This window comes from Lipotes vexillifer, unplaced genomic scaffold (genome assembly GCF_000442215.2).
Source record: "Lipotes vexillifer unplaced genomic scaffold, Lipotes_vexillifer_v1.1 scaffold84, whole genome shotgun sequence".
In the NCBI taxonomy this organism is placed as follows: domain Eukaryota; kingdom Metazoa; phylum Chordata; class Mammalia; order Artiodactyla; family Lipotidae; genus Lipotes; species Lipotes vexillifer.
The window spans coordinates 3,103,116-3,125,682 of NW_006783414.1; positions in this window are offsets into that span (position 1 = coordinate 3,103,116).

Consider the following 22,567-nt stretch of genomic DNA (forward strand, 5'->3'; position numbering starts at 1 on the left):
TTCCCCTACACAACCAAGTCACAACTGTCAACATCAGAGGTAACATTGATACATTACTGCCATCTAATCCTTAGACTCCATTCAAATTTCTCCAATTGTCCCAATAATGTCTTTTTAGCCAAAGGATCCTTTCCAGAATCGCATGTTGCATTTAGCTGTTGCATTTGTTTGGCTTCCTTTGGTCTGGAACAGTTCTTCAGCATCTCCTTAACTTTTATCATGTTGACACTATTGAATATCTCAGGCCAGTGATTTTGCAGAGTGTCCTTCATTTTTGATTTGTCTGATGTTTCCTCATGATTAGATTCAGTGTTTGCATCTTTGGCAGGAATGTAGTAGAAGTGATGTTGTGTTTTTCTCATTGCACCTCATCAGGAGGCACACGATATTGATTTGTCTGGTGATGTTACTGGTGATGTTAACTTTAATCTTTGAATTAAGGTGGTATTTGCCAAGCTTCTCACTGTAAATTTTTCTTTTCTTCTTTGTTGTTAATAATTATGTTTGAGGAGGTTGTTTAAACTAAGTATTCCATTGTTCATCAGACTTTTATTCATTTATATATGTATTTATTTATTTAGGTTCCAAATTTATTTACTGATATATTTGTGGATTTGTGGTTTCCTGTTTATTTAGTGGGCCAAATCTGTACTATGATTATTTATTTTGATCTACAGTTGCACCCAGTTGGGCCAATGGGAGCTCCTTCAAGCTCGCTTCCTTTTGACATGTCCCCATCATTCTCTGAGTACCTCTGTACTTTCTGGTGCAAGATATTTCAGGCTCATTTTGTACTTTATGCTCCCTCCCTAACAACTGTCTCTCCAAGGATCCCTGGTTCGTTTTAGGATAAAACAATATTGACAAACAGGCCCTGGGTGTGCTCACTGCTGTTAAGGCATTGCTGCTCCCAGACACACTCAGCAGACAGATATCTTCGAATGCTCATCAGCGATAGACTCAACTTCTGTTGAGATTGACAGCAGGGAAGGGTTTCCTCCAGGGGCACTCATGGTACTATTGTCAGGAGAAGGAGAATGTATGTTGGACAGCATCAACAGCAAATGTTCGTTAAAGCTGGAACACTGAACTTGGAAACTGAATCTGTTTGATGCAAAAGACAGTGACCTTTCCATCATTCTGGGCTGCCCATAGTAACTGGATCCCCTAAGACTAGCTATCTACTCTATAGAGTCATACACTCATATAGATACACCTCCTGATTATTTTTCCTTTTATAGAGTAGCAAACGCACCAAATCACCTAGACTAGATTATGCAGCTGCACTCAGAAAATCCAGGTCAGCCTCTTTGTAGGACGACACAAGAGACATCACTTATAAACCTAGGTAGAAGAATGAATCATGCCTATTTCTTTCTCAACAGTTAACGATTAACCAGGCAGCATCCCCAACCAAATGTTGGTATGGTATTTCCTGTCTTTCAGGGTTCTCAGGGACTTAAAGGTGTGTGTAGCATCAGAAGAAATGAACATATTATGCTGATTTTTTTATACTACACTGTAATTTTATTTATTTATTCACTCATGTGTTCAACAAGTATATATAGAGCACTTATTATGAGCCAGAAATAGTTCACATTTATACGTGAATTAACATTAAAACAACATTATATAAAATCAACTATATAAAAATTAATTTTAATGTATACTTATAATTAATTATATAGTATTTAATACTTTATAATACTTGTATAATATTTACAGATATATTTACTTCTTATAAGCAATTGTTGACTTTTAAGCTATATTTATACCTAACATGTACACACATTATCACTAAACGTATTTTTATTACTATCCCCATCTTACAGACAAGGATATTGAGATTCATAGACTATAAGTGAATTTCTTGGTCAAGCTATTATTGGTGACTAAATTCAATCTTTTTTATTTTACTGAAGTTTATCAGTCATCCCCTCATCTAAGGTCTGTAAGGTTTAACATTGAACTAAATCTTAGGACTTAGGCCCTTCAATCTAGAAGTGGCCATCAGATCTCCGGTTCAACCTGTTGTCTAATTCTCATTCTCTATCCCCCATTTCTTCTTCTTCTTCTTTCCATTTCTTCTTTTCTTTCTTTTCCTCTTTCCTCTTACTCTGGCAGCTTAGCTGATATTCAGAGTCCCCAGAAATTCCAACACAGATTTTATTTCTGTTAATAAAGCAGTGTAGAGTTTGAAATGATTTGAAAGATAACTGGCATCTTGCACAGAGATTGTAAGAAGATAAAAACATGTAGGAAGTGTCTATAGTAAAAGGGAAAAACTCGGTTTTGATTTTAAGTTCACTGTGTTTAAGGAGGACAATACTTGCCTGTCAAAACATCCATTTCCTGTCATTAGCTGTTCTTTTCCAATGACATAATTCAGTGGCTAACCTACTACTGGGCACAAGTTAAGTTCTCAGAAAAAAATCAGTTGCTTGAATGACCATACTATAGTTCAGGGGTTGGCAAACTTTTTTCTGTAAAGGGTGAAATACAAAATATTTTGGTCTTTGTAGGCCATGCAGTTTCTCATTCAACCCCTCAGCTCTGCCACTGGAGCTCAGAAGCAGTCACAGACAATGTGAGGAAGTGTGTCATTCTTGCAGAGGAAGTCAAAGAAGGCCAGCGCGGCAGGGACAGGGTTGGAGAGGGTGGTTTTGATGGGTAATGCATCTGGAGAAGTATATGCAAGGGACAGATTGCAGGACATTTTAAAGGTTTTGGTAAGAAATTTTGACATTTTCTCCAGAGCAGTGGGAAGCTACCCAAGGTTTTTAAGCGTATATGTGACATAATTGGGTTTGTATTTTAAAATAGTAATCTGGTTTGCAGCGTGGAAAGCAGATTAGAGCAGAGCAAGGGTAGACTCTAGGGAGTCTTTGGAAGGCCTGATAGCAGCTTGGTCTACACAGTGGTAGTGAAGATGGAGAAAAGTAGGTTAATTCAAGAAAAATTAGGAAATTAAATTGGACTTGGTGATGGATTCATTATGGGGGATGAAGGAGGCCTCAAGGATTGCAGGGACAGGTTTCTGACTTGCACAACTAGGTCGGGGGTGGTGCCATTCACTGGGAGAGATTTAAGGTGGGGTAATTCTTGAGTTCAGATTTGAATATGCTGATATGGGAAAGTGGAATGGCTTGCTTTTGCCACATTTGAGGCACTAAGTGAATATGTTCATGAGTCAGGTATAAGTCTAGGATTCAGAGGTATGTTCTAGGCTAAAGATAGAAACTTGGCAGTCATGGGCAAGTTGTTGGTTATGTAGCCAAGATATTGAAAGATGGAATTTCTTAGGGAAATAATATAGAGAAGAGAATACACACATTTGTGCTTCTCCAAATGGGGTACAAGTACCCCAGAGGAATATCCTCTGTGTCCAAGAATGCTCAAGAAGGGTAGGCAGATTTCAAGTTATAGGAACCACTCAAATTCCTACGGCAATTCAACATTCAACACCCATTTATGATAAAAACCCTGCAGAAAGTAGGTGTAGAGGGAACTTTCCTCAATATAATAAAGGCCGTATATGACAAGCCCACAGCCAACATCATCCTCAATGGCGAAAAACTGAAAGCATTTCCACTAAGGTCAGGAACAAGACAAGGTTGCCCACTCTCACCACTCTTATTCAACATAGTTTTGGAAGTTTTAGCCACAGCAATCAGAGAAGAAAAGGAAATAAAAGGAATCCAAATCGGAAAAGAAGAAGTAAAGCTGTCACTGTTTGCAGATGACATGATACTATACATAGAGAATCCTAAAGATGCTACCAGAAAACTACTAGAGCTAATCAATGAATTTGGTAAAGTAGCAGGATACAAAATTAATGCACAGAAATCTCTGGCATTCCTATATACTAACGATGAAAAATCTGAAAGTGAAATCAAGAAAACACTCCCATTTACCATTGCAACAAAAAGAATAAAATATCTAGGAATAAACCTACCTAAGGAGACAAAAGACCTGTATGCAGAAAATTATAAGACACTGATGAAAGAAATTAAAGATGATACAAACAGATGGAGAGATATACCATGTTCTTGGATTGGAAGAATCAACATTGTGAAAATGACTCTACTTCCCAAAGCAATCTATAGATTCAATGCAATCCCTATCAAACTACCACTGGCATTTTTCACAGAACTAGAACAAAAAATTTCACAATTTGTATGGAAACACAAAAGACCCCGAATAGCCAAAGCAATCTTGAGAACAAAAAATGGAGCTGGAGGAATCAGGCTGCCTGACTTCAGACTATACTACAAAGCTACAGTAATCAAGACAGTATGGTACTGGCACAAAAACAGAAAGATAGATCAATGGAATAGGATAGAAAGCCCAGAGATAAACCCATGCACATATGGTCACCTTATCTTTGATAAAGGTGGCAGGAATATACAGTGGAGAAAGGACAGCCCCTTCAATAAGTGGTGCTGGGAAAACTGGACAGGTACATGTAAAAGTATGAGATTAGATCACTCCCTAACACCATACACAAAAATAAGCTCAAAATGGATTAAAGACCTAAATGTAAGGCCAGAAACTATCAAACTCTTAGAGGAAAACATAGGCAGAACACTCTATGACATAAATCACAGCAAGATCCTTCTTGACCCATCTCCTAGAGTAATGGAGATAAAAACAAAAATAAACAAATGGGACCTAATGAAACTTCAAAGCTTTTGCACAGCAAAGGAAACCATAAACAAGACCAAAAGACAGCCCTCAGAATGGGAGAAAATATTTGCAAATGAATCAACTGACAAAGGATTAATCTCTAAAATTTACAGGCAGCTCATGCAGCTCAATAACAAAAAAATAAACAACCCAATCCAAAAATGGGCAGAAGACCTAAATAGACATTTCTCCAAAGAAGATATACAGACTGCCAACAAACACATGAAAGAATGCTCAACATCATTAATCATTAGAGAAATGCAAATCAAAACTACAATGAGATATCATCTCACACCAGTCAGAATGGCCATCATCAAAAAATCTAGAAACAATAAATGCTGGAGAGGGTGTGGAGAAAAGGGAACACTCTTGCACTGCTGGTGGGAATGTGAATTGGTTCAGCCACTATGGAGAACAGTATGGAGGTTCCTTAAAAAACTACAAATAGAACTACCATATGACCCAGCAATCCCACTACTAGGTATATACCCTGAGGAAACCAGAATTCAGAAAGAGTCATGTACCAAAATGTTCATTGCAGCTCTATTTACAATAGCCCGGAGATGGAAACAACCTAAGTGCCCGTCGTCGGATGAATGGATAAAGAAGATGTGGCACATATATACAATGGAATATTACTCAGCCATAAAAAGAAACGAAATTGAGCTATTTGTAATGAGGTGGATAGATCTAGAGTCTGTCATACGGAGTGAAGTAAGTCAGAAAGAGAAGGACAAATACCGTATGCTAACACATATATATGGAATTTAAGAAAAAAAAATGTTATGAAGAACCTAGGGGTAAAACAGGAATAAAGACAGAGACCTACTGGAGAACAGACTTGAGGATATGGGGAGGGGGAAGGGTGAGGTGTGTTAGGGCGAGAGAGAGACATGGACATATATATACTAACAAACGTAAGGTAGATAGCCAGTGGGAAGCAGCCGCATGGCACAGGGAAACCGGCTCGGTTCTTTGTGGCTGTCTGGAGGGGTGGGATAGGGAGGGTGGGAGGGAGGGAGACAAAGAGGGAAGAGATATGGGAACATATATATATGTATAACTGACTCACTCTGTTTTAAAGCAGAAACTAACACACCATTGTAAAGCAATTATACCCCAATAAAGATGTTAAAAAAAAAAAAAACAAAACAGTTTCATTTGAATCTTTGGAATGGGGAATCCTATGGGGCAGAACACAAAATTCACAGACATCAGACAACAAAAGAAAGATAATTAAGCTATATGGTTGAAGCTGTTGCCTTAGGCTAAAACCTCAGTTCCCCAACCCAGGGTGTGAGAAATAACCAACCAAGCAGTTGGATCACAATTATAGCTGCTTATTAAACAGTAATTCCTTTTCTTTCCTTTCCATGTGTATAGTTACTGATTTAAACAGGGAGAGAAGAATGTCCTGCTTTTGTGACACCTGCTTGGTGACTCCAAAAACAGAGTTTGCGCACCTTAGTAGGTGAGAGACGGGGGAAACTGGCTGAAACCCTATGGCCTAGCAAATGGAATTTTAATTTATTTATTTTTATTTTTGGCCGTGTTGGGTCTTCGTTTCTGTGCGAGGGCTTTCTCTAGTTGCGGCAAGTAGGAGCCACTCTTCATCGCGATGCGCGGGCCTCTCGCTATCACGGCCTCTTGTTGCGGAGCACAGGCTCCAGACGCGCAGGCTCAGTAGTTGTGGGTCACGGGCTTGGTTGCTCTGTGGCATGTGGGCTCTTCCCAGACCAGGGCTCGAACCTGTGTCCCCTGCATTGGCAGGCAGATGTTCAACCAGTGCGCCACCAGGGAAGCCCCAAATGGAATTTTAATCCAAATGCTTCACAAGTAACAGGTCTGTAATGTGTTGAGTAAATGAAAGTTTAGCTGAGACCACATTACTTCTTTGGAGGCACTAAGTAACAAATAATAAGGAACTTGCACTTAGTATTAATGATCATAATTAACATGTATACAGCTCTTCATCTGTGCCAAGTCCGGTTCTTAGTTCTCTACTTATATTAATGCATCTGCTCTTCTAACGACCCTATGAAATATATTGTTATTTTCCAGATGAGAAAGCTGAGACACGGGGAGGTTAAGTTAAGTGTCCAAGGTCACACTAACATGTGTCAGATCCAGGCCAGAAAGTCTGGTTCCACACCGTGTTCTCTTAACCATAACAAGCAATAGACTCCTTGGTCATCCCATGGGGTTAACCACCTCTGGATGACTCAGGGACAGACTACCTTACCAGAATGAAAAAAGGGCGAGACAGTCATCAACCAGCTAAGTGTTATTGTTTGTCCCACTGCTTAACAATCTTCATTTACAAGGAATATAATTATGCCCCCCTCTCTAGTCCTTTTGTATTCTCTGTAATTAGAGTTCCTCTGCACCATACCTTGTACCTACTACATCATGAAAAACCTTAAATAAAATGAAAAACAAACAAAAACATGTCTTTGGATATCAAAGTCAGTTCAGCACTTGTCATACTAAACAACATGAGGCTTCCAGTGATGGCGGGTAATTTTCAGGGCTGAGGGAGGGAAAAAAAAAAAGAATTAGGAGCCTACAGACACCACCTCTCTGTGTCATTAGAATAAGACCTTTTATCAGAGGAAGACCAAAGCCTAATCAACTTGCATTTTCAAGATTCTGACAAGTAGCTCCTGTATCAGATGATTGCTGAGTAAGTGAATTGTTTCTGCCGCCTCCTGATACTTCATCTTTGGGGTAAATGTGGCACATTTACAGACAGAATGTTGATGGATAACAGGAATTCACGTGCTACTGCCCATTCACCCACTTCAGGCTCCTTTCCCACCCAAATACACACATCATCCCTGTCCTATATAATTTTGATTCAAATCACATAACACTATAATTCCTAAAAGCAACTGCTCTGAAGAGCAGAGCCACAAAGCTGCCCCATACGCGATGAAGTAGCAGAGGTGTACGTCACAGAGGTACTCGCCTGGAGTCAGGTAACAGCAGCTTCAAGATTTCTTTTAAGCCAATACTTTCATAAATCTAATTCAAAAGACAATAGGGAAAATATGCCCAATCTAAAAATGATGTTATTGAGGCGTGTTCTTCAATCAGAATAAAGTCAGTGAAGATAAGATTCAAATTCAAACTGGGATAACAATCAGTCTATAGCAGTGAGTAAGTCTGTTGACTCTAGAGTTAGATTTGTCTGGGTTTGAATCTGGACCTCGGGCACATTACCCTTTCTATGCCTCAGTTTCCTCACTTGAAAACAGGGATGCAGAGGAATGCAAAACAAGGTGTGCACAGGAACCTGTAAGAGTCCAACACTGCAGTAGGGTAGCACATATACCTACACCTGTGTACCTGTGTACGTGCGTGTGTGTGTGTGTGTGTGTGTGTGTGTGTGTGTGTGTATTCATGTGAGTGTTGGGGCTGGAAAGATAGGGGAAGGCAAGATTGTAGAGTACAAGTGGGAATGGTATCTTGAAGATGTTCTATTCAGTACTGAGGACTTGGAAGTTATCCACTAGGCTATAGTACACTGCAGTGTCGTGAACAAATTTTAGTTGTGCCAAGATAATCACGCCCTCAGTCTTCAGGATGACTGGGTGGGACCTAGAATAGTCACAAATCATTGTAGATAACCTCCAGCTGCAAGCACCTTTGTCCTGTGACCACAGTGAACCATATCGATACTAGTGTTTTATTCAGTGCTTTGATGTAAAGAGTGGGAAGCACTGCTGTAGGCAGTAGGCCCCATGGAGGACATTGCAAAAGACTGTCATGTTCAGGGAGGCTTATGTGACATGACGTATATAAAGTGTTTACTCAGCAGTGTCTGGCTTATTGTCTGCGCTCAGTTATGGTGTTTATCTAGCTACGTATGTGCTAATTCAGAGAATATACATTAAATAATATTAAATAATACTTGCCATGGATTCAGAGAGTTAAATGAAATTGCATTTTGTTAATCACAGTAAATTAACAAACAGTAGATTATATAAACATTTTTATAGCGTTTTATGTACGAGACATGTTAATGATTTGATTCTTTATGCAATGCTTAATGTGCATACAGATTTGAGGGACTCTCAATAAATCTCCAACCGCTTTGGAGTTCTAGGCCTTAAGTTTAGGATTCATTGCTAAAAAACTGGGGAACCAACCAAGAAGTCCTCAACAAATTCTTCCAGCACTATATCATTTCTTGACCCTCTAATAAAGATGATAGAAAATGGGAAATTTAAAGACAAATCAGAAATAGTCATTTTCCCTAAGAAGTTTAAATTCTAGTAGGGGAGATTAGATATATACATACATAATTGTAATGAATGATAGAAAGTGGTAAGTTCTACAAGACAGCTACAGAGAGAAATGCTATAAGAGTATACAGAAAGAAATACTGTAAGAGAAGACAGAAATCAGCTCTAATTGGAAGGATCAAGAAAGGCTTCATGGAACATGTGTCAGTAAGGGCTTTGTTAGTCATTAGCAACAGAACCCAAATGAAAAAGGGCTTAAGCAAAAGAGGGAAGATATTGGTTTCCATAACTGATATCCAGGGAGAAATGGAGCTTCAGGAAAATCTTGATCCAGTGCCACACAACTGGGACCAGTCTCTCTCCTCCTTTTTCAGCTTGGCTTCCTCTGTGATGCCTGTGTTCTCAAACAAGTTCTCCCCTCACTCCTGTACCCTCCCAGGTTCAGGTCCAGTAGAATGGAGAGCATTGTTTCCTGGTGGGTCTCACATAAGTCCCAGGATTTCTGTGATTGGATTGAATACTCTCCTTGCCTTACATCTAGTCACATGCTTTGCTTCTGAGCACATGAGCTGAGGAAGGGGCATTTTTTCAAACAGGAAACTAGGGTCCTGTTTCCAGAGAAAACAATATTATTTGCAGGATGGCCACCAAAGGATTTGCTCTTTGACCTGGACCTTGGAGAATAGGTGAAATTAGAAATCCTGAGATTAGAGTGGAAGGAAGTAAATAAGTACATTATTGCCACATTCATCCTTTTACAAAGTTTCTTCACTTTATGTTCAGCTGATATTCTCCTTGAATACTGTTACAGTCATAACCTTTCTCCAGGGACACACTGAAAATGCCTTTCATTCTTCGACTCCCCTTTTCCCCATTTATGTCATAAGGGATAAGAGCAAACTCTGACTTGAGCCACACAAAATTCCAAGAAATTCATTGCAGTTTAGAAGTGGGTTCTTTAGGCTTAACTGGTCTGCCAGTTAATGGAACAAGATCATCCCTGGAAGTTCCATATTTCAGGAAGAGAAAGGTGGATTGTGCATCATGTACCTCTCTTATGCCTAACCTGTTGTTTAATAATGGTAAAAATGATAATGATAACGACAGCAAGGAAGAGTTTTAGAGCGCTTAGGATGTACCAGGTACTGTGCTAAGTGTTTTACATGGATTATTTCATGAAGTATTTATAACACTACAAGGTAAGGGCCATTGTCATCTCCATATTATGGATGATGAATCGGAGACACAGAGAGGCTAAGTACATTGCCTAAGGAAACACGGTTAAAGGTTGGATCTTGGATCCTAAAATGAACTGTGATCTCTTTACCTCCTCTCTACCAAGTTTCTTGGTTCTTCCATAGCCTTAATCTCAGCATCTCTACAAATTCAGGAGCTCTAGCCAGAAACCCAGAAGTCATCCTTAATATCTTCTCCTTTATCCTGTGGAAAAATTACTCTGTGTTCACCAAACCCCATTTACTCTTCCTCCTGGGCCTATAACTGGACTACATTCCCCCAAACTTCTAGCAGTTAAGGACTATGGGACTGAATGTTGGCCAAGAGAATTTGATATGCACTTCCCCTGTGATTCTCCACTCCTTCTCTGTCCCCATCTGAATGGAGAGGGGTCCAAGGAGGCAGAATGGGGCAGGGGTGGGACTATGCTGGAAGATGACAGGGTTCCCTGAATGACAGCCTGAGGCAAAGCCACTTTGCCAAGGTACAAGAAATAGACTTCTGTTATTATGAGAAGGTACTGAGATTTTGAGGTTTGCATGTAGAGCAGTTAGCCTGCCATGATTAATATACTCCCATCAAACCCATTCCCAATGTATCCATTAAATGTATCCATTCTCCTAATTTCCGTGCTTCCTTCCTAGTCCAAGACACCATCAACTCTTATCAAGATTGTGACAAGAGCCACTTAACAAGTTTCTCATCAATACTCTTGCTCCGACCACATTTTCCACATACTTTGAGTTAGTCCGGTTTTAAAATAAACATATTATAGATTGGTGAAAGTATTCTGTATGATTCTACATAGAATCATTGTCATGTATGAAACATGACAATAGGCCTTGTTAAAGTCCATAGAGCTGTTCCACACAAAGAGTGAATCCAAATGTAAACTTTGGACCTTAGTGATGATAATGTATCAATGGTAGTTTATAAATTATAAAAAATGTACCACAGTAGTGCAAGATGTTACTAGTAGGGGAAACTGGGGCGGGGGTGGGAGGGAACAAGGGATATATGCGAATGTGCTGTACCTTCTGTGGGATTTTTTTGTAAGCCTAAAACTGCTCTTAACAACTAATCTATTCACTTAAAAAAATCTGATTATATTCCTTCTCTGCATAACATCCTTCAATAGTCTCCCACTGTTCTGAGAATAAAGCATGTTCTATACGAGGTCCTGGTGGTCCAGCCCCTCACCATGATGCCTCCAGGCTCATTCCCCACTACTTCATCACCCTTACTGTGTCTCTGACGTAGGAGCCTTACATCAGTCCCTCAAAAGTAGCCAATATCTTCAACCTGTGCTGTGCACCTGTCATGTCCTCTGACTGGATATTTTATCTCCCTTAAGTCACCTAACTACCTCTCATCCCCTCAAACTTTGGCTTTCAGATCCAATGACACTTTTTCCAGAGAGGTGTATTCTCACATTGAGTAAATCAGATCACCCCACAGCCTCATTCTTTTCTCTCACATCTCTCTACCCCATTCCATTATAATATTTATTGTGACCTACAGAATGAGAGATAGTGCCTGTTGCATTCCCTTCCAATATGCAGCACTTATTGTGGGGGTTGGAATAGGCAGGTACACAGGAAACATAACAGTAAAAGCAAAACTTACGTAGTGTTCACAATGTGCCAGACTCAGGTTTAATCATCTTACCTGTGTTAACTCCTTAAATCCTCTAGCAACCTTATGAAATAGATGCATTATCATGCCCACTTTACAGATGAGTAAACTAAAGCCAGAGAGCTTAAGGAACTTGCCAAAGGCTTTACAGCTTGTCCATGGTGGAATGGAGATTTGGTTTTAATTACTCTAGCTACAGCATCTACACTTTGAACCACTATACCTTGCTGCCATTGTCAAATGAATTAATAAATGAACGAACCAGTGAACTTTGGTGTGTCTGACTCAAGGCTGTCCTCCTAACCCTTTATTATACTGCTCTCCCTGTTCCCTGATGTTCACCAAAATATTCTTTACCATTTCTCCTTATGTTTTTTGCTCTTGTTCATCAATTTTCTTCTGAGTCCAAAACTGAAGTGTCTTTATTATCATTACTTCAAATCCTCCACTTATCTTCCTTTTTATTTAATTTTTTCAAAGGGCAGGTGCTTTTGAGGTCATTTGGGTAAGCGCTAATAAAGATACTGCTTTTCTCTCAGCAAAGAGTCCTGGCTGGGTGGTGTTCTGATTTTAAAAGTGATCAATTGACTTTAGAAAGTACCAAAAGAAAATTCAGTGTGTCACATATTCAGCTGCCCTCTTCAGTGGGTTATTAGTGAAAGATCCAGATGGATTAATGAGAAAAAATACCCTCTAGATAACAGTGTGTTACCACATTTTGAGTCAGTGGAGTGCATTTCTCATTTATTAGCTTTGGGGCTTTCTGCTCATAGTCTGTACTGACAATGTGGGCAAAAGGAGAGAACAGAAATAATCAAGAAGATATAAAATAGTTGGTATAGTACTACTGCAAAAGCTCCTCTGTAAATTTAGTTGTAGAAACACAGGCAATAGCATTCAAAGAGGGATCAACTGACTCAGAATAATATGATCCATTGGCTTAACTAAGAATTTTGCCACAGGGAAGTCATACATATAAGTGGTTACTATATAGCCATGATTTGAATTGTTGTTCTGCTCTGGGGGCCCAATTGGATTTTAAAAGAAACTGCAAGAGGGAAGACATATGGGAACATATGTGTATGTATAACTGATTCACTTTGTTATAAAGCAGAAACTAACACACCATTGTAAAGCAATTATACTCCAATAAAGATGTTAAAAAAAAAAAAGAAACTGCAGTTGCTTTCCGTTAGCTTACAGCATAGAGGCAATAGCTTCTTTAAAAGATATATCTAAATATGATGCCAAGATGATACATGCTTTTAAAGGAATGTTGGTAGAATGTTCAACACAGCTACGACTCTTTCTGGCACAATTCAATAGAAATTCTTAATTTTCTTTGAATTGAGAAATTCTCAATTCTCTTTTAAGTATTCAGTATGCAAAAAACCCACACTCTATGGCAGTGACAAGTGCAGTTGCCAGATGGAAGCAATGTTTTTAGTTATGGTTTTAGTATGTTAATTTGGACTTTTAGTGGTGGATGACTTTCCTGGTTAGTTCATTTAACTTATATTGTTAGGATGTAGATTTATTGTCTGTGTTTCCCTTTGGGCATCTACACAGATTATCACAATGGAGATGGTGAAGGGAAGGTCAAACGTGAGCAAATGGGGGTTAATGTTTTTTTAAAAGAAAATGGACGGGGTGGTAGGAGCTCTGAGCTGTAATTTTGGTACTGATCGAGGAGCGGTTCGATCTTAGATAATTGACAGTTTTTCTAGTCCTCATTTTTATGATTTACAAATAATAAAAACTAACTCTGTTGTTGTAGGGTTTGATAAAATAATATGTATATAGATTTACTAGCTGTAACCTTGAGGAAATTACCTTTTTTATTTGTTTATTTTTTGAAAAATCTTTATTGAATCCTCACTATGGGCCAGGACTGTGCTTGGTGTCAGGGATATGATAGTGAACAAAGAAATACACAATAAGGCCTATTATTGTGCTTACAGTCTATTTAAGGTGGAAAAACACAAACAACTAATCCTGCTAATAAAGGTATAACTACATTCTGAGCTTAAAGCTTGGCAGTAAAAGAGTATGGTCCTCTAAAGCATGACCAAAAGTACTGACTAGTACTGGGAAGGCAGGGAAAGCTTGCCTAAAAAGCTGTCCTTGAGCTGTTGATTTAAAAGAGATAGCAAAGTGAAAGAGAGACTAGAAGCCCGGACTGAGGAAACAGCATATGCAAATAATCCTGGGGTCTGGAGAATGGTGGCTTTGGTAAACTGGAAGAAGGCCAGGGTGGCTGGAGCAAAGTGTGAGTTGGAGGAAGTGTCCGGAGGAAAAAAGAGAGGAAAGCAAAGCAGAGTCTTGCGGGCAGATCTTCAGAGTTTTTGTTGTCTTCCCAGTGACAATAGGAACCTCAGTTTCTTCACTTAACAGTTGTGAGGATTAAATGGGACAGAGCAGGCAAAATGCCCATTCAGGGACGTACCATAAATATTCATTAAGTGGGATCTACTTATAATTATTTCAGGAATCCCTGTCTAAAGGATTTAGACAATGGGGGAATTAATTATAAGTGGAAATACTGACTTAATAAAAAAATGTTCAGAATAAAGTTCTAGAATCATGAAGGAATCTAACCAATATGAGTATTTGCTGTCTATCACAAGCCAGTACTTACAGAGCAGATTTGGCCCATCCAAGAACCATGTCCTTGACAAACAATGAAGTCAATATATGGATGCTTAAGCACCTTAATCGCCTTGAGTCTTCCATGCTTTCCTCCTGGTTTTGGACAATGTTCTGTTCTGTTCTACCTATCTCTTGACCCTTGGGATTGTCTCCTGGTTTCTGCAACACTCTTGCTCTTTGGGTTTTCAAACCCATCTTGATTTTTACAGATTGATATTTGCTGTTTTCTGTGCCTAAAATTGCAGTTTTCTCTGCAAGTGACTCCTATGCCTGTTCACCTTGTCTAGGGTCCTTTGCCTTAATTCTAGCCTACCACATCCAAAACTCTAAAGAGAATTCAGATAGTCATTATGCTGAGCATATATGGGGCACTCAGTATATAGATATTGATTGGCATATTGGCTGCAGATTGGATTCATGGTTAACAGGAATCAGTGGAAGCCTAATAATAGATTAATGCAACAAGGTCATTGGAGTGACCCTTAGGAAACTGTTTGCTTGGTGTATCATTGATTAGAGAGGGGAATTATTACAGCCTCAGGATAGCTGTGAAGGGCTAATTCACACAGTGCTGTCACATTTCTCTGACTCTTCTGTTCATGGACCATCTTCAATCAAAATTCTTCCTGCACTACATGCTGATACCAACAAGATCTCTGAGTCTGTCACAGAGCTCTCCTGTAAATACAGTGAATTTAATGACCTGGTGTCCATCACTGCTTAAATGACCTACAGATGAAATTTAGCATGTCCAGGGTACAACTTCTTATCATGTCCTAACCATTTTTCTTGTATTACCTAATTCCTATCAGAAACCTGGCTATAGTCTTTGATACCTTCCAACATTCACCCACCACATTCAATCGATCACCAATGCCTGCCCATCCTATCAACTAAATAGTCTCTTTAAAATTTGCCTACTTCTCGAGAGGACCTTCAAGATGGCGGAGCAGTAAGACTTGGAGATCACCTCCCTCCCCACAGATACATCAAAAATACATCTACAAGTGGAACAACTCCTACAGAACACCTACTGAATGTTGGCAGAAGACCTCAGACCTCCCAAAAGGCAAGAAACTCCCCACATATCTGGGTAGGGCAAAAGAAAAAAGAATAAACAGAGACAAAAGAATAGGGACGGGACCTCCACCTCTGGGAGGGAGCTGTGAAGGAGGAAAAGTTTCCACACACTAGGAAGCCCCTTCGCGGGCGGAGACGGGGGGTGGCAGAGGGGGGGAGCTCCGGAGCTGCGGAGGAGGGCGCAGCCACAGGGGTGCGGGGGGCAAAGCGGAGAGACTCCCGCACAGAGGATCAGTGCCGACCGGCACTCACCAGCCCGAGAGGCTTGTCTGCTCACCTGCCAGGGTGGGTGGGGGCTGGGAGCTGAGGCTTGAGCTTTGGAGGTCAGACCCCAGGGAGAGGACTGGGGCTGGCTGCATGAACACAACCTGAAGGGGGCTAGTGCACCACAGCCAGCCGGGAGGGAGTCTGGGAAAAAGTCTGGAACTGCCTAAGAGGCAAGAGACCATTGTTTCGGGGTGCGCAAGGAGAGGGGATTCAGAGCACCACCTAAACGAGATTCAGAGACGGGCGTGAGCTGCGGTTATCAGTGCAGACACCAGAGACAGGCATGGGATGCTAAGGCACCTGCTGCTGCCACCAGGAAGCCTGTGTGCGAGCACAGGTCACTATCCACACCTCCTCTCCTGGGAGCCTGTGAAGCCTGCCACTGCCAGGGTCCTCTGATTCAGGGACAACTTCCCTGGGAGAACAGAAGGCGGGCCTCAGGTTATTGCAATGTCACACCAGCCTCTGCTGCTGCAGGCTCGCCCCGCATTCCGTACCCCTCCATCCTCCTGGCCTGAGTGAGCCAGAGCCCCCGAATCAGCTGCTCTGTTAACCCCATCCTGTCTGAGCGAAGAACAGACGCCCTCAGGTGACCTACATGCGGAGGTGGGGCCAAATCCAAAGCTGAACCCCAGGAGCTGTGTGAAGAAAGAAGAGAAAGGGAAATCTCTCCCAGCAGCCCCAGGAGCAACGGATTAAATTTCCACAATCAACTTGATGTACCCTGCATCTGTGGAATACCTGAAGAGACATCAAATCATCCCAAAATTGAGGTGGTGGGCTTTGGGGGGCAACTGTAGACTTGGGGTTTGTTTTCTGCATCTAATTTCTTTCTGGTTTTATATTTATCTTAGTTTAGTATTTAGAGCTTATTATCATTGGTAGATGTGTTTGTTGACTTGGTTGCTCTCTTCCTTTATTTTATATATATATATATATATTTTTTTTTTTTCCTTTTTCTCTTTTTGTGAGTGTGTATGTATATGCTTCTTTCTGTGATTTTGTCTCTGTAGCTTTGCTTTTACCATTTGTCCTAGGGTTCTGTCTGGTTTTTTTTTTGTTTGTTTGTTTGTTTTAGTATAGTTTTTAGCAGTTGTTATCATTGGTGGATTTGTTTATTGGTTGGTTGCTTTCTTCTTTCTTTCCTCTTGTTTTTATTTTTTATTGCTTTTTTATTTTTTTATTTTTATTACTATTTTTAATCTTTCACTTTAATAACTTTATTTCTTTTCTTTTCTTTCCTTCCCTTCCCTTCCCTTCCCTTCCCTTCCCTTTCCCTTTCCCCTTCCTTCCTTCCTTCCTTCCTTCCTTTCTTCTTTCCTTCCTTTCGTTCTTCCTTCCTTTCTTTTTTTTTCCCCCCTCCCTTTTCTTCTGAGCCGTGTGGCTGACAGGGTCTTGGTGCTCTGGCTGGGTGTCAGGCCTGAGCCTCTTAGGTTGGAGAACTGAGTTCAGGACATTAGTCCACCAGGTACCTCCTGACCCCATGTAATATCAAAGGGTGAAAGCTCTCCCAGAGATCTCCATCTCAACGCTAAGACCCAGCTCCACTCAATGACCAGCAAGCTACAGGGCTGGACACCACATGCCAAACAACTAGCAAGACAGGATCACAATGCCACCCATTAGCAGAGATGTTGCCTAAAATCATAATAAGTTCACAGACACCCCAGAACACACCACCAGATGCAGTCCTGCCCACCAGAAAGACAAGATCCAGCCTCATCCACTAGAACACAGGCACCAGTCCCTTTCACCAGGAACCCTAGACAACCCACTGAACCAACCTTAGCCACAGGGGGCAGACGCCAAAAACCACAGGAACTAGAAACCTGCAGCCTGCCAAAAGGAGACCCCAAATGCAGTAAGTTAAGCAAAATGAGAAGATGCAGAAATACACAGCAGATGAAGGAGCAAGGTAAAAACCCACCAAATGAAGAGGAAATAGGTGCGTACCTATAAAAGAATTCAGAGTAATGATAGTAAAGATGATACAAAATCTTGGAAATAGAATGGAGAAATTACAAAAGGACCTAGAAGAACTAAAGAGCAAACAAACTGATGAACAACACAATAAATGAAATTAAAAATTCTCTAGAAGGAATCAATAGCATATTAACTGAGGCACAAGAACGGATAAGTGACCTGGAAGATAAAATAGTGGAAATAACTACTGCAGAGCAGAATAAAGAAAAAGAATGAAAAGAATTGAGGATAGTCTCAGAGACCTCTGGGACAATCTTAAATGCGCCAACATTCGAATTATAGGGGTCCCTGAAGAGGAAGAGAAAAAGAAAGGGACTGAGAAAATATTTGAAGAGATTATAGTTGAAAACGTCCCTAATATGGGAACCGAAAAAGTCAATCAAGTCCAGGAAGCACAGAGTCCCATACAGGATAAATCCAAGGAGAAACACGCCAAGACATATATTAATCAAACTAACAAAAATTAAATACAAAGAAAAAATATTAAAAGCAGCAAGGGAAAAACAACAAATGACATACAAGGGAATCCCCATAAGGTTAACTGCTGATTTTTCAGCAGAAACTCTGCAAGCCAGAAGGGAGTGGCAGGACATATTTAAAGTGATGAAAAGGAAACACCTACAACCAAGATTACTCTACTCAGCAAGAATCTCATTCAGATTCGAGAGGGAAATTAAAACCTTTACAGACAAGCAAAAGCTAAGAGAATTTAGCACCACCAAACCAGCCTTACAACAAATGCTAAAGGAACTTCTCTAGGCAGGAAACACAAGAGAAGGAAAAGACCTACAATAACAAACCCAAAACAATTAAGAAAATGGTAATAGGAACGTACATACTGATAACTACCTTACATGTAAATGGATTAAATGCTCCAACCAAAAGACACAGACTGGCTGAATGGATACAAAAACAAGACCCATATATATGCTGTCTATAAGAGACTCACTTCAGACCTAGGGACACATACAGACTGAAAGTGAGGGGATGGAAAAAGATATTCCATGCAAATGGAAATCAAAAGAAAGCTGGAGTAGCAATTCTCATATCAGAAAAAATAGACTTTAAAATAAAGGCTATTACAAGAGACAAAGAAGGACACTACATAATGATCAAGGGATCAATCCAAGAAGAAGATTTAACAACTGTAAATATTTATGCACCCAACGTAGGAACTCCTCAGTACATAAGGCAAATGCTAACAGCCATAAAAGGGGAAATTGACAGTAACACAATCATAGTAGGGGACTTTAACACCCCACTTTCACCAATGGACAGATCATCCAAAATGGAAATAAATAAGGAAACACAAGCATTAAATGCTACATTAAGCAAGATGGACTTAATTGATATTTATAAGACATTCCATCCAAAAGCAACAGAATACACATTCTTCTCAAGTGCTCATGGAACATTCTCCAGGATAGATCATATCTTGGGTCACAAATCAAGTCTTGGTAAATTTAAGAAGATTGAAATCGTATCAAGTATCCTTTCCGACCACAATACTATGAGACTAGATATCAATTACAGGAAGAAATCTGTAAAAAATACAAACACATGGAGGCTAAACAATCCACTACTAAATAACCAAGAGATCACTGAAGAAATCAAAGAGGAAATCAAAAACTACCTAGAAACCAATGACAATGAAAACACGATGACCCAAAACCTATGGGATGTAGCAAAAGCAGTTCTAAGAGGGAAGTTTATAGCAATACAATCCGACCTCAGGAAACAAGAAACATCTCAAATAAACAACCTAACCTTACACCAAAAGCAATTAGATAAAAAGAACAAAAAAACCCCAAAGTTAGTGGAAGGAAAGAAATCATAAAGATCAGATCAGAAATAAATGAAAAAGAAATGAAGGAAACGATTGCAAAGATCAGTAAAACTAAAAGCTGGTTCTTTGAGAAGATAAACAAAATTGATCAACCATTAGCCAGACTCATCAAGAAAAAAAGGGAGAAGACTCAAATCAATAGAATCAGAAATGAAAAAGGAGAAGTAACAGCTGACACGGCAGAAACGCAAAGGATCGTGAGAGATGACTACAAGCAGCTCTATGCCAATAAAATGGACAACCTGGAAGAAATGGACAAATTCTTAGAAGAGCACAACCTTCTGAGTCTGAACCAGGAAGAAACAGAAAATATAAACAGACCAATCACGAGCACTGAAATTGAAACTGTGATTAAAAATCTTCTAACAGACAAATCCCAGGCCCAGTTGGCTTCACAGGCAAATTCTATCAAACATTTAAAGAAGAGCTAACACCTATCCTTCTGAAACTCTTCCAAAATATAGCAGAGGGAGGAACACTCCCAAACTCATTCTATGAGGCCACCATTACCCTGATACCAAAACCAGACAAAGATGTCACAAAGAAAGAAAACTAGAGGCCAATATCACTGATGAACATAGATGCAAAAATCCTCAACAAAATACTAGCAAACAGAATCCAACAGCACATTAAAAGGATCATACACCATGATCAAGTGGGGTTGATTCCAGGAATACAAGGATTCTTCAATATACGCAAATCAACGTGATACACCATATTAACAAATTGAAGGAGAAAAACCATATGATCATTGCAATAGATGCAGAGAAAGCTTTCAACAAAATTCAACACCCATTTATGATAAAAACCCTCCAGAAAGTAGGCATAGAGGGAAGTTACCTCAACATAATAGAGGCCACATATGACAAGCTCACAGACAACATCATTCTCAATGGTGAAAAACTGAAACCATTTCCACTAAGGACAGGAACAAGACAAGGTTGTCCACTCTCACCACTGTTATTCAACATAGTTTTGGAAGTCTTAGCCACAGCAATCAGAGAAGAAAAAGAAATAAAGGAATCCAAATTGTAAAAGAAGAAGTAAAGCTTTCAGTGTTTGCAAATGATACGATACCATGCCTAGAGAATCCTAAAGATGCTACCAGAAAACTACTAGAACTAATCAGTGAATCTGGTAAAGTAGCAGGATAGAAAAATAATGCACTGAAATCTCTTGCATTCCTATACACTAATCATGAAAAATCTGAAAGAGAAATTAAGGAAACATTCCCATTTACCATTGCAACAAAAAGAATAAAATACTTAGGAATAAACCTACTGAAGGAGACAAAAGACCTGCACGCCAAAAACTATAAGTCACTGATGAAAGAAATTAAAGATGATATGAACAGATGGAGAGATACACCATGTTCTTGGTTTGGAAGAATTAACATTGTGAAAATGACTCTACTACCCAAAGCAATCTACAGATTCAGTGTGATCCGTTATCAAACTACCAATGGCATTTTTCACAGAACTAGAACAAAAAAGTTCACAATTTGTATGGAAACAGAAAAGACCCTGAATAGCCAAAGCAATCTTGAGAAAGAAAAACGGAGCTGGAGGAATCAGGTGCCCTGACTTCAGACTGTACTACAAAGCTACAGTAATCAAGACAGTAAGTACTGGCACAAAAACAGAAATATAGGGCTTCCCTGGTGGCGCAGTGGTTGAGAGTCTGCCTGCCGATGCAGGGGAGACGGGTTCGTTCCCTGGTCCAGGAAGATCCCACATGCCGCAGAGCGGCTGGGCCCGTCAGCAATGGCCGCTGAGCCTGTGCATCCAGAGCCTGTGCTCTGCAACAGAAGAGGCCACAACAGTGAGAGGCCCGCGTACCGCAAAAAAAAAATAATAATAAAAATAAAACAAATATAGGTCAATGGGACATGATAGAAAGCCCAGAGATAAACCCACGCACATATGGTCACCTTATCTTTGCTAAAGGAGGCAAGAATATACAATGGATAAAAGACAACCTCTTCAATAAGTGGTGCTGGGAAAACTGGACAGCTACATGTAAAAGAATGAAATTAGAACACTCCCTAACACCATACACAAAAATAAACTCAAAATGGATTAAAGACCTAAATGTAAGGCCAGACACCATCAAACTCTTAGAGGAAAACATAGGCAGAACACTGTATGACATAAGTCACAGCAAGATCCTTTTTGACCCACCTCCTAGAGAAATGGAAATAAAAACAAAAATAAACAAATGGGACCTAATGAAACTTAAAAGTTTTGCACAGCAAGGGAACCATAAACAAGACGAAAAGACAACCCTCAGAACTGGGGGAAAATATTTGCTAATGAAGCAACTGAGAATCTCCAAAATTTACAAGCAGCTCATGCAGCTCAATACCAAAAACTAAACAACCCAGTCGAAAAATGGGCAGAAGACCTAAATAGACATTTCTCCAAAGAAGATATACAGATTGCCAATAAACATATGGAAGTATCCTCAACATCACTAATCACTAGAGAAATGCAAATCAAAACTACAATGAGGTATCACCTCGTACCAGTCAGAATGGCCATCATCAAAAAATCTACAAACAGGGCTTCCCTGGTGGCGCAGTGCTTGAGAGTCCGCCTGCCGATGCAGGAGACGCGGGTTCGTGCCCCGTTTCGGGAAGATCCCACATGCCGCGGAGCGGCTGGGCCCGTGAGCCATGGCCACTGAGCCTGCGCGTCTGGAGCCTGTGCTCCGCAAATGGGAGAGGCCACAACAGTGAGAGGCCCGCATAACGCAAGGAAAAAAAAAAAAAAAATCTACAAACAATAAATGCTGGAGACGGTGTGGAGAAAAAGGAAGCCTCTTGCACTGTTGGTGGGAATGTAAATTGATACAGCCACTATGGAGAACAGTATGGAGGTTCCCTAAAAAACTAAAAATAGAACTGCCATATGACCCAGCAATCCCACTACTGGGCATA